This window comes from Scyliorhinus torazame, chromosome 14 (genome assembly GCF_047496885.1).
Source record: "Scyliorhinus torazame isolate Kashiwa2021f chromosome 14, sScyTor2.1, whole genome shotgun sequence".
NCBI lineage: Eukaryota > Metazoa > Chordata > Chondrichthyes > Carcharhiniformes > Scyliorhinidae > Scyliorhinus > Scyliorhinus torazame.
Genome location: NC_092720.1, coordinates 157701216 through 157714736, shown reverse-complemented (window position 1 = coordinate 157714736; position 13521 = coordinate 157701216).

Sequence of the window (13521 nt, the reverse complement as noted above, 5' to 3'; positions counted from 1 at the left end):
CATAAGCGGACTCAACCCAGGAACCATTTTGACCGAGCGCACCCCGACACAGCTTTTATTGGATGGTAGACTAAAAGACGGCACTTTAAGCCAAATTAGAGCAGCGCGATGGACCCTACTCCTACAGGGACGCGACATCACGGTAAAACGGACCAAAACACACACGTTTCTGGCCGATAATTTGCACTATGCAGGAACCCCATATGAGTGCGAGATCATAGCCCCCAAGCACAGCACAGACCCCTTTGTTCCAAAGTTGGTACCAAGAAAGACCGGTATCGGACCCCAGCCCACAGACAAAGCCCTGAGAATTTATGTAGACGGATCGTCCACAATCCTTGAGGGAACAAAGATAAGAGGCTGTGGTATTTATGTAGAGGACGCGCAAGGACGTGCTTTAGGAGAGATAGCTTTAAAGTTCCTCGGACACTTAGGTTCACAGGCAGCCGGGTTAGCAGCCATTGCTTACATTGTCCAGCACCCCGATTCATTCCCGACCCCTGCAGACAGATATTTGGACAGTTTATACATCTGCAACAGCCTTACAGAATTCCTACCCCTGTGGGAATTGAGAGGATTTATTTCCACGGACGGAAAACCTCTACCCTCAGCCCCACTACTCAAACATATCCTTCAGACAGCTAAAGGCAGAGAATACGGCATCATCAAAGTGAGAATTCACCATCGTTCCTCCCCACCCGGTAACGTGAAAGCTGACGCCCTGGCAAAGGCAGGCTCACGACATGGCCACTTTTGGCAATCCCCCGAGAGCGCCCCAGTACACGCAATTCAGGTCTCACAGATCAACATCCAAGACTTAGCCCAGGCACAAAAGGAAGACGAGACATTAAGGGAAATTTTGAAAGGAAACTTCCCAGCTCCCTATGAAAGAACAACAAAGAACAAAGAAATGTACAGCACAGGAACAGGCCCTTCGGCCCTCCAAGCCCGTGCCGACCATGCTGCCCGACTAAACTACAATCTTCCACACTTCCTGGGTCCGTATCCCTCTATTCCCATCCTATTCATGTGTTTGTCAAGATGCCCCTTGAATGTCACTATCGTCCCTGCTTCCACAACCTCCTCCGGTAGCGAGTTCCAGGCGCCCACTATCCTCTGTGTAAAAAACTTGCCTCGTACATCTACTCTAAACCTTGCCCCTCTCACCTTAAACCTATGCCCCCTAGTAATTGACCCCTCTAACCTGGGGAAAAGCCTCTGACTATCCACTCTGTCTATGCCCCTCATAATTTTGTAGACCTCTATCAGGTCGCCCCTCAACCTCCGTGATTCCAGTGAGAACAAACCGAGTTTATTCAACCGCTCCTCATAGCTAATGCCCTCCATACCAGGCAACATTCTGGTAAATCTCTTCTGCACCCTCTCTAAAGCCTCCACATCCTTCTGGTAGTGTGGCGATCAGAATTGAACACTAAATTCTAAGTGTGGCCTAACTAAGGTTCTATACAGCTGCAACATGACTTGCCAATTCTTATAATCAATGCCCTGGCCAATGATGGCAAGCATGCCGTATGCCTTCTTGACTACCTTCTCCACCTGTGTTGCCCCTTTCAGTGACCTGTGGACCTGTACACCTAGAACTCTCTGACTTTCAATACTCTTGAGGGTTCTACCATTCACCGTATATTCCCTACCTGCATTAGACCTTCCAAAATGCATTACCTCACATTTGTCCGGATTAAACTCCATCTGCCATCTCTCCGCCCAAGTCTCCAAACAATCTAAATCCTGCTGTATCCTCTGACAGTCCTCATCGCTATCTGCAATTCCACTAACTTTTGTATCGTCTGCAAACTTACTTATCAGACCAGTTACATTTTCCTCCAAATCATTTATATATACTACAAAGAGCAAAGGTCCCAGCACTGATCCCTGCAGAACACCACTGGTCTCAGCCCTCCAATTAGAAAAGCATCCTTCCATTGCTACTCTCTGCCTTCTATGACCTAGCCAGTTCTGTATCCACCTTGCCAGCTCACCCCTGATCCCGTGTGACTTCACCTTTTGTACTAGTCTACCATGAGGGACCTTGTCAAAGGCCTTACTGAAGTCCATATAGACAACATCCACTGCCCTACCTGCATCAATCATCTTTGTGACCTCCTCGAAAGTTAGTGAGACACGACGTCCCCTTCACAAAACCATGCTGCCTCTCACTAATACGTCCATTTGCTTCCAAATGGGAGCACATCCTGTCTCGAAGAATTCTCTCCAGTAATTTCCCTACCACTGAAGTAAGGCTCACCGGCCTATAGTTCCCTGGATTATCCTTGCTACCCTTCTTAAACAGAGGAACAACATTGGCTATTCTCCAGTCCTCCGGGACATCACCTGAAGACAGTGAGGAGCCAAAGATTTCTGTCAAGGCCTCAGCAACCTCCTCTCCAGCCTCCTTCAGTATTCTGGGGTAGATCCAATCAGGCCCTGGGGACTTATCTACCTTAATATTTTTTAAGCCGCCCAACACCTCACCTTTTTGGATCTCAATGTGACCCAGGCGAGATACACACCCTTCTCCAGACTAACATCCACCAACTCCTTCTCTTTGGTGAATACTGATGCAAAGTATTCATTTAGTACCTCGCCCATTTCCTCTGGCTCCACACATAGATTCCCTTGCCTATCCTTCATTGGGCCAACCCTTTCCCTGGCTACCCTCTTGCTTTTTATGTACGTGTAAAAAGCCTTGGGATTTTCCTGAACCCTATTTGCCAATGTCTTTTCGTGACCCCTTCTCGCTCTCCTGACTCCTTGCTTAAGTTCCTTCCTACTTTCCTTATATTCCACACAGGCTTCGTCTGTTCCCAGCCTTTTAGCCGTGACAAATGCCTCCGTTTTCTTTCTGACGAGACCTACAATATCTCTCGTTATCCAAGGTTCCCGAAAATTGCCGTATTTGTCCTTCTTCCTCACAGGAACATGCCGGTCCTGAATTCCTTTCAACTGACACTTGAAAGCCTCCCACATGTCAGATGTTGATTTGCCCTCAAACATCCGCCCCCAATCTAGGTTCTTCAGTTCCCGCCTAAAATTGTTATAATTAGCCTTCCCCCAATTTAGCACATTCACCCTAGGACCACTCTTATCCTTGTCCACCAGCACTTTAAAACTTACTGAATTGTGGTCACTGTTCCCGAAATGCTTCCCTACTGAAACTTCTACCACCTGGCCGGGCTCATTCCCCAATACCAGGTCCAGTACCGCCCCTTCCCTAGTTGGACTGTCTACATATTGTTTTAAGAAGCCTTCATGGATGCTCCTTACAAACTCTGCCCCGTCTAAGCCCCTGGCACTAAGTGAGTCCCAGTCAATATTGGGGAAGTTGAAGTCTCCAATCACCACAACCCTGTTTTTACTCTTTTCCAAAGTCTGTCTATCTATCTGCTCCTCTATCTCCCGCTGGCTATTGGGAGGCCTGTAGTAAACCCCCAACATTGTGACTGCACCCTTCTTATTCCTGATCTCTACCCACATAGCCTCACTGCCCTCTGAGGTGTCTTCCCGTAGTACAGCTGTGATCTTCTCCCTAACCAGTAGCGCAACTCCGCCACCCCTTTTACATCCCTCTATCCCGCCTGAAACATCTAAATCCTGGAACGTTTAGCTGCCAATCCTGCCCTTCCCTCAACCAGGTCTCTGTAATGGCAACAACATCATAGTTCCAAGTACTAATCCAAGCTCTAAGTTCATCTGCCTTACCCGTAATACTTCTTGCATTAAAACATATGCACTTCAGGCCACCAGACCCGCAGTGTTCAGCAACTTCTCCCTGTCTGCTCTGCCTCAGAGCCACACTGTCCCTATTCCCTAGTTCTCCCTCAATGGTCTCACCTTCTGACCTATTGCTCCCGTGCCCACCCCCCTGCCATACTAGTTTAAACCCTCCCGTGTGACACTAGCAAACCTCGCGGCCAGGATATTTATGCCTCTCCAGTTTAGATGCAACCCGTCCTTATATAGGTCACACTTGCCCCGGAAGAGCTCCCAGTGGTCTAGATAACGGAAACCCTCCCTCCTACACCAGCTGTTTAGCCACGTGTTTAGCTACTCTATCTTCCTTTTTCTAGCCTCACTGGCACGTGGCACAGGGAGTAATCCCGAGATTACAACCCTAGAGGTCCTGTCTTTTAACTTTCTGCCTAGCTCCCTGAACTCCTGCTGCAGGACCTCATGCCCCTTCCTGCCTATGTCGTTAGTCCCAATATGTACAACGACCTCTGCCTGTTTGCCCTCCCCCTTCAGGATGCCCTCTACCCGTTCGGAGACATCCTGGACCCTGGCACCAGGGAGGCAACATACCATCCTGGAGTCTCTTTCACGTCCACTGAAGCGCCTATCTGTGCCCCTGACTATTGAGTCCCCTATTACTATTGCTCTTCTGCGCTTTTACCCTCCCTTCTGAACATCAGAGCCAGCCGTGGTGCCACTGCTCTGACTGCTGCTGTTTTCCCCTGATAGGCTATTCCCCCCCGACAGTCTCCAAAGGTTTAGAAATTCTTTGACGGTCCATGAGGGAACCATTTTAAAAAATGGAGTTCATGTAGTGCCCACCCAGGACAGGAACGAAATAATTTGCAAGTTCCATGACGGACATGGAAATCATGGGATTGAATCCACCCTTGCCCACCTCAGACCCCTCTGCTGGTGGCCCGAGTTGAAAACCGACATGTCCCACTACGTCGAGAGTTGTTTAATTTGCACCCAAAACAACCCCGATAGGTATGCGAAAAAAGCCGAGCTCCTATACACCCGTCCTGTAAATGGCCCGTGGACAAACCTCCAATTGGATTATATTGGTCCCCTCCCCCCACCCCTGCAGAAATGGTTACAAGTATGTCTTAGTAGTGATAGACACATTCATGAAATGGGTCGAAGCGTTCCCAGTGAGAACAAACACAGTCAAGGCCACCGCAAAGGCCTCAACAGAACAGATTTTTACAAGATGGGGACATCCCCGTTCTATTGAGTCGGACCAAGGTTCCCACTTTACGGGAAGAGTCATGAAAAATATTACGACAATATTTGGAGTTAAACAAAAGTTCCACATTGCCTATCACTCGCAGTCCATCGGCATAGCGGAGCGCATGAATCGTACGCTAAGAGCCACCCTTAGGAAAATGGTGCAGCAGCACAATACAACATGGGACACAGTGCTCCCATTCGCACAGATGTTTATCAGGAACACAGTGTCGAGCTCCACAGGATTTACCCCCCATACCCTCATGACCGGGCGATCCATGAAGGGTACCGAATACTTATTCGGACTTGATTTGGCCAGCCCCGCAGTCACCTCCCTGACCCATGAGAAAGCAGTCCAGCACATGGTAGACAATATTAAAGCCGCACAGCTCGCTGCAGCTGTTCGACTAGGTGCTAAACGAAAGTAGAGTAAGGCCTGCTTTGACAAAACAGTACACCCGACAGAGTATACAGTCGGATAGCAGGTAATGATCACCTTGTACAACCCTAGTTCGTTCCTCTCCCCGAGATTTGCAGGACCCTATTCAATTTCAGGTAAGGCAAGCCCCTCGGTTTACAAAATCACGTTTCCCAACGGAAAATCAGGATGGTTCCATGTAAATCAGCTTAAGGTTTCTGCCGATGGCAGACAATGAGGACCCGCCCATGACAAATGTTGAATTCTTTACTCGTCAGTCTGGCCTCAATAAAACTCGAGATGGATTTGTAGGCACAGGATTATTTATTTTTAACCAACTTGCAAGTCTGACTCGCTTCTCAGGGACACAGAACACAGAACCAGTCTCCTGGACCCCTTGGAAACGAATGAGGAAGGAGATAAAAGGATCTCTGCAAATACATTCAAATGGCATCAAGTTTCACATACACGATTCACATAGATCATCCTATACCCCACCTGACCTGACCATACATCCTAATTGGCTCACTTCTCATTCCTTAACCCTGGCCTCTTGTTACCCAGCATCCTTTTCTCCTCCTCTACCAGACACCCCTCCCCCTTCCTTGCCATGCTTTCTGAAATCCTTTGTCTGTGAACTCACTAGAATTAGACCGGCCTATATCTACAATACTGTAACTAATATATTTAAACTAACTATTTTATATCACATTCGTCATTCCCTCCTTTTATCATTTCATGGTAAACTATCTATCCAATCCGTAGCTACGGCCCCTCATCTAAAAAGATTCGTCGCTGCATTTCCAATTCCTGTTGTAGCCCCTCTTCATCCACTGCACCCTTGTGGATCCTAACAGCCAAGATTCTAGGAGCGTCTATCTGTTCCAGTGCACCCTGCATTCTACCCATCACGCATTTAAGGATGGCCAAGCCCACAAAGATGCAGCCGAGTGCCACTGCTAAATACATGGCCATATTTATCAACCAGTCCTTCCAACCTCCAAATCCCCAGTTACCCCAAGAGCCAGGGTCCTGCATTCCGTCCAGGTGATCCCGTATGCAATCCATAAATTTTGTGATGTTAATGGTTAGGTCTTGAACTCCCATGATACACTTGCCCTGCACTATGGCGCATACCCCACCCTCACGGGCCAGAAGATAGTCAAGAGCATACCGGTTCTACATTGCAAACAACCACGTGAGACAATTCCTTGGTTATTGCCCCGAGGGCTCCCAAGGTTTCGTTTCCCAGGATGGTAAGGCCACAAATAAAAGAATTCCTATCGCTAACCGCCAAGCAACCCCCACACCTCCCAGTGTCAAGACGCTCAGAATTCCCCACCCGGCTGAGTTGGGTGCGAGAACCTGAGGTTTTTTCCAGTTCTTGCAGAATACAGCTGAGACTGCCCGGCGTGCTAACTGATTATGCAGCATCCACGCTGAGGGGCAGGGGACTGTGGTAGGGACTAGAGTCCCGATAGCAATTTGGCGGGGAAATGGGGGTGACAAAGCATTGGTCGCTGTGCGATTAAAAGTTATATTCGTTTCCACCTCGACCAGCAAACAGCCGTACCCGTCACTGCCGAAACAATTCTCGTCCGACTGGGAGTCCCTATTGGGAGTGAAGTGGCTAGGTATGTACGCTCTCCACCGTTGCAGCCTATCATACTGTGAGTGGGAATTATCCCGAGGAAGGGGAAGACAAATAGCCGGTGGTGCTGAACCCGGATCGTAAGGAGGAGTGACTTGCTTGGACGGTGGCTCGGACTGCTGACAATGAACCACCGTTTGGGGAGTGCCCCAAAGCGGTGAAACAGAAAATAACCTAGACACCGCTGCGGGGTTCGGGTAGCAGACAACCCGTCCGTGGCCATACAATTGGTGGTAAATCTGGTAGAAGAGATTCATACTACCCGGGTTTTCCTCAGTCTGGGCCCTAAATGAATTAAGTGTATCTCCTGATAACCTACGTTCTAGTTGTACTCCCCTCCTTACATGCCCCGTCGTCTCTCTAGACCCCCTCTCTCTCTCACAACCTCTTCCTACCCTCTCCTGACTGTCTGATTTCACCTTTATGGCACCAACCTTAACACATCCGAAATCAAATTTACAAGACATACATGTCTGATGTGCTGGCATGGTCCATAAAGAGGAAACAGAATCATATGCACAACCTAACCGTTTCCACATTTGTTTATCACTCTCAGGAGCGTCCTCCTATAACCTTATGACGTCTTGGATGGTTGGCATTGGCTTGTCAGAAGCAGACCTATTTATAGCAGATCATTTAGTCTGACTTAACATTTTAGGCACCATCACTTGCTGAATTTGCACGGCTGCACAATCTGCTTGTTGATTACCAACGTCAACTGGGGTCTTACCGTTTGTATGGGCAGCGCATTTAATGACGGAAATCTGCGCGGGCATAAGGAGGGCCTGCAGTAGGTCATTAACTAAACCGCTGTGGGATATTTCCGTGCCGGCCTAGGTAAGGAATCCCCTATTCTTCCAGAGCTGTTCGAAGTCATGAACTACCCCAAAGGCGTATCGGGAGTCAGTGTAAATATTTACCCAATGATCTACCCTAAGTATACATGCACGGGTAAGGGCAAAAAGTTTGTCTTGTTGGGCTGAATAAGGGGTCTGAAAAGCGGCCGCTTCTCGGATCAGACCATCCTGTTCTACGATTGCGTAACCGGACAGTCTCCGGCCAGTGGGGCTTATTAATGCACTGCCATCAACATACATAATCATGTCAGGTTGTTCTAACGGAATATCACTCAGATCGTCCTTATTGTGGTAGTTTCCTGAATCAAGGCTAAACAGACGTGGCCAGGTGCGTCTTCATGGACAGGGGGACCGCTAAGAAAACAGGCTGGATTGATAGTGGTACAGTATTTAAATGTCAGACGTGGATTGTTCAAAAGGTATACTTCATACCTTTTCTGACGAGCTGCGGTAAGATGCTGAGTCTGCAGTTGCCCCAGTAGTGCGACGACCGAGTGGGAGCTGTACACCGTAATATCCTGTTGGAGAGTTATATTGGCAGCAGCCTGCAAACTATTGTATATCGCTGCCAAGGTCTGGGTGCAAACAGGGTGGCCCAACGCCACTGGATCAAGTTTGGAAGAGTAATATGCTATGGGCCGGTGCTTGTCCCCACGTTGTTGGGTGAGTACTGCTGTTGAACATCCTTCCAGAACAGTACAGTATATCTGGAACGGTCGGTCGTACAAGGGCCTACCGAGGGCTGGTGCTTGTAACAAGGCCTGCTTCAGGCAACAGAAGGCTTCGAGTGCCTTGGTGGTGAGAGTAAAATTCCCCCCTTCACTAGTGTAAGGCATCAGCAGCTTTGTATAGTCAGCAATGTTTGGTATCCACTGCCTACCCTTCCCATAGGCCCCAGATCCTTGGCATGGTACTGGTCGTGGACCTGACATGTAATATGAGGGCCTACAGAAGCTGACTGTGGCCATAAATGTGGTGGTATTGTAACAAAATCGGCTGTACCTTCTTTTCCCGTGACTGTGGCTGCAACCTTGACCGGTATTTGTCCTCCAACTCCCTGTTTTGACCGGTTCTGTCATAGGCCAGGGTAACGTGATGCGGTGAATGTTCAATGTCTAATGTCCACCACTGGGGAGTGATAGAAATATAGCACTGTTGTCTCATCCTCCATGATTGAATCGTTACCCCTTCGTCTCCGCACTCTAGCTGTAGCTGGAAGATACACAGTAAATCTCGGGCCAACAAGTTACAGTCCAATCCAGTAGTCACCACAAACTGATGTTACAGCATCAGGGTTTGGTATTTTCCTAATCGGCAATTGTCTCAGAGTCTCACTAGGGGGTGCTCTAGCGGATTCCTCTGGCTCTTCAAAGACTTTGACGTCCTTCCCTTCCACGAGGGGGAGGTCCAGCTCCTCATTCCCATCCTCTTTCTTTGTTCTCATACTCTTTTGTCCTACCATATCGGTCTGAAGGGATCTAGGTGTTATGCGTGATTGTTTCTGGATAGGATCAGGCCCCTCTCTCATTGTGCGAGATCGGGTCCTAGAGCTAACTCGGCTTGTTGAACAGAGCTCCCCTTCTCTAACAGACAGTGAGGATGCTGAAATAGGACCCAAGCTATCAACCGAAGAAGCTGGAGAGGCTGGCATGATTTGAATCTAAATTATGATACCCTGGTGGTTCCGGTATTAGTGCAGACAATGCTACTGGTGCAGTCGGGACTCTAGCCGACATGGTCCAATTTTCTAGGTCCTCATCTGCTTCTGTCAATGCAAGGCCAGCCATTGAACTACGTAGCCCATTTTTTTTACTCGAGTCCACCCTCTCTTTACTTGCGCGTTTTTTTGAATGCATGCTCCTTTTTCAAGATCTGCAGAGTTTTCTGGTTCCCCCTTTCACTCATTGGAATCCCCATTTTAAGGGCATTTTCTTGCCAACTTAATAACATGATCTTATCCCTATCATGTTGACAATATTGTCTCCATAATCTAATTAACTCTTTAGCTTTCGTATGTTGGCTGTCTTTTTTAAAACATTTTTTTATTTGCCTATTTATAACCAATGGCAATTTTTGCTACTTGGCAAAATTATTCAAAAGGTTTTAACAGTATTCTTTTAAAACTTAAAATGTTTGAAAATTCAAATTGAATTACTGCAACCTGCAAGCTTAGCTCTGATCTCAACTCAGAACTGAATTTACGATTTGCTTAACGCAAACTTGTATAACTTTTACAACTTAATTAATTCTTTATCTTAACAATTTTTCTTTTAACAAGTTTTTCTAACATTCACAAAAATGTTGGCTGCTATCAATGAGGGAGCAGTTAGCTGCGGTGATTTATACCAGAGCAAAGTCAACTGTCATCTCCAGATGTACACTTTAAAAATTGTGTCAGTGAGTTTCTTTCAGTTTCTATTAATTCACAAATAAAATGAGATAAACATTATTTCAAGTAATTAAAACTTAAGATTCTGGCAATTTCAATCAATTGCTTGCTAAAATAATTAACTTTTATCAAAGAGGTGAAGAAATCCACTGGTTTACTTTAATTAATTCAAAACCTAACTTTGCTGGAGTTTCACTGACTCGAAAGAAAGGTATCCAATTACACCACAAGCTGAAACTTTGCTGGAGTTTCACTGACTCAAAAGAAAGGTATCCAATTACACCACAAGCTGCCTGTTATCTCAAGGCCCGTGTGAGAAGCACTGTTTGTAGTCGTTAACTTTGGCTGCTGCTGTTAACCCTTTGAGAGACTAACATGCAGCATCCAGTTCTATGGATGTTCTTTTGTTTTGAAATTTATCCAAACATTTCCCCATAATCTCTAACTAGTCCTCAAGACTGCGTTTCTTGCCATTCCAGTCCAAGGATACAATTTTAGCTTCATCAACTATAGATTTAAAAACTCTCTTGGAACTGAACCCTCCGCTCTGAGGTCCCATCAGTTCATCAAAACACCCACACACTCTTGGAACTGAACCCTCCTCCGTGAGGTCCCATCAGTTCATCAAAACACTCACACATGGAATTAAACCATCAATTTTGATGTTCCATCAATTCCAAAAGTAACCCAAACCCGAACTATCAATTATGATATCCTATCAGCTAAATTTTCTAATCCCCAGACTGACCTTTGATTTTGGATCTTTCTGTACCAACCGCGAGTGACCAGACCAATCGGACCACAAGAAGAGGGGAAAACCAATGTGTGTCATTTTCCAGTGACACACATTGTGGGCCCGTTTCCACTTTCCTTGTCCAAAATCTGTCTAATTCTGATTTCGCAGTTGGTTGATAACCGTCTGGAGAAATCCCGGGTTTCCGGCACCAAATGACAAATGTTGAATTCTTTACCCGTCAGTCTGGCCTCAATAAAACTCGAGATGGATTTGTAGGCATAGTATTATTTATTTTTAACCAACTTGCAAGTCTGACTCGCTTCTTAGGGACACAGAACACAGAACCAATCTCCTGGACCCCTTGGAAACGAATGAGGAAGGAGACAAAGGGATCTCTGCAAATACATTCAAATGGGATTAAGTTTCACATACACGATTCCCATAGGTCATCCTATACCCCTCCTGGCCTGGCCATACATCCTAATTGGCTCGCTTCTCATTCCTTAACGCTGGCCTCTTGTTACCCAGCATCCTTTTCTCCTCCTCTACCAGACACCCCTCCCCCTTCCTTGCCATGCTTTCTGAAATCCTTTGTCTGTGAACTCACTAGAATTAGACCAGCCTACATCTACATTACTGTGACTAATATATTTAAACTAACTATTTTATATCACATTCGTCACCCACTGATAACCTGAGATCCCCACCTCCAGCAGCAGCAGCAAGTCCACAGACATGACCTTGACCACGCCCCCAGAATCAAATTTCCCCCTGAAGTTTGATTAGGTTGCTAGCAACAGCGACAGCACTACCGAAGCCCTTGAGAGACCCGAACAAAGATCCCTCGAACCAGGCCCCAGTCACTACAGGCCCAGGCACACCGACGATGATACACTCAGCCCCTTTGGAACAATTTATTTGTCCAATCCGGAACTTGACCCGCCACCCGACGATAGCGATAGCCCCCTTGCAACCTCCCTATGGACCATGAAGCACTGGCACCGTGAACGTTCCTTTCGCTTGACGAGAAATGATGAAATGGACCCCACTTCGGCACACGCCGCGTTAGCACGCAAACTCCATGAAAGAATTTGGCACCCGGGAGATGGAAACAGCTACGAGTCTGACTTCCACCACTGTAATCCCTTTGCAAATCTTTTTCAAATGGAATCTTGAGGTCTCCAGATGATGAGAGTCAGGGACCGATGGAGATTTACGGTGTCCAGTACTCTGAAGGAGCTTGCACGTTTTTTTCTCTCTTTAATTTGCTATTTTTAAATGTTGAATGTTTGTTATTTGTGCGACTACTCGTGTCGATCTCATTTAAATTCTTGATACAGTTTCTTCTTTCGTCTCACACCACTGTTCTTGATACAGTCATAACTACTCTTCTGACGCCACCTGGTAGTTAGCAAAACAGGTATGTTGGCAACCCATATAGTTACACATTCGTTCCACTCTTGGAAGGTCACTCAGGCAGTGGAGTAACGGCACTGATCCGCGCCCTGCCTGGGGACCCCCTATACATTTGGTCAGCCAACCTCGGGTAGTAGAGCAACGGCACTGATCACCGCCCTACCCGGGTATCCCACCCATTCTTGCCCTGCTGCGGACCATACGCACCACCTCATTCGACTACTTGGTTTTGAAACTCTTTTTCTGTTCTTTTCTAGTCCTGTGGTTTAAAAAATGCACTTTGCCACAACTTTTGCCTTTTCCGGCAACCCTTCGGTTGCTATTCCCCCACATACTATTTAAATGTAAGAAACACTTGGTTAGAGAAAAACAAGTTTGCAGAGGACAGAAAAATTGTCCGCCCACTCAGCTCATCGACCACAAGCTGCGAGATTGCTCGTGCTGTGACACAGAACTTTTGGGATGTCTTGTCTCGCAAATGGTTGTTTTAAAAAAAAATGAGGGAGTCACATATGGTGACGTTTATAATGGGAGAATTGACGTTAAGGAGACACATTATATACGAGATATTAAAAAACACGATTATAACAGACACGATGCTTGTTCCCTTAGAGAGATACGAAGACACTTGACGGTGAAGGAAAACCACAACAAGATGAAGACGACCCTGATGATCGGCATCATGATCATCGCTGGAACAGTCCAGTTGCGCACGTTACCCACTTCCACCCACCTCACCACACAGGCCCAGATCACGACCACCCAACACAGCGCCCCCAGCCCGGACACGACACCGCATACACACCCAGCCACCGATACCCCCACATGGTGAGAACCTCATCAACTGGTATTCACTGTCCTACACAGTGGAGGCCTTACTCGTAATAACCATATTGTACAGCGTCATTCAGACAATTAGATTGCGGAAATGGAGACAGAGAGCCTCCCGCCCCCCAGTATATACATTCAGTGCCCCTTTCCTCAGACTCCAACAGACTCCACACTCTTTCTGAACCTTTTCTTTAATAAATTCCGCGTTTGTTGTTTTGTGAATAAAGTTTATTTTTCTGTGTA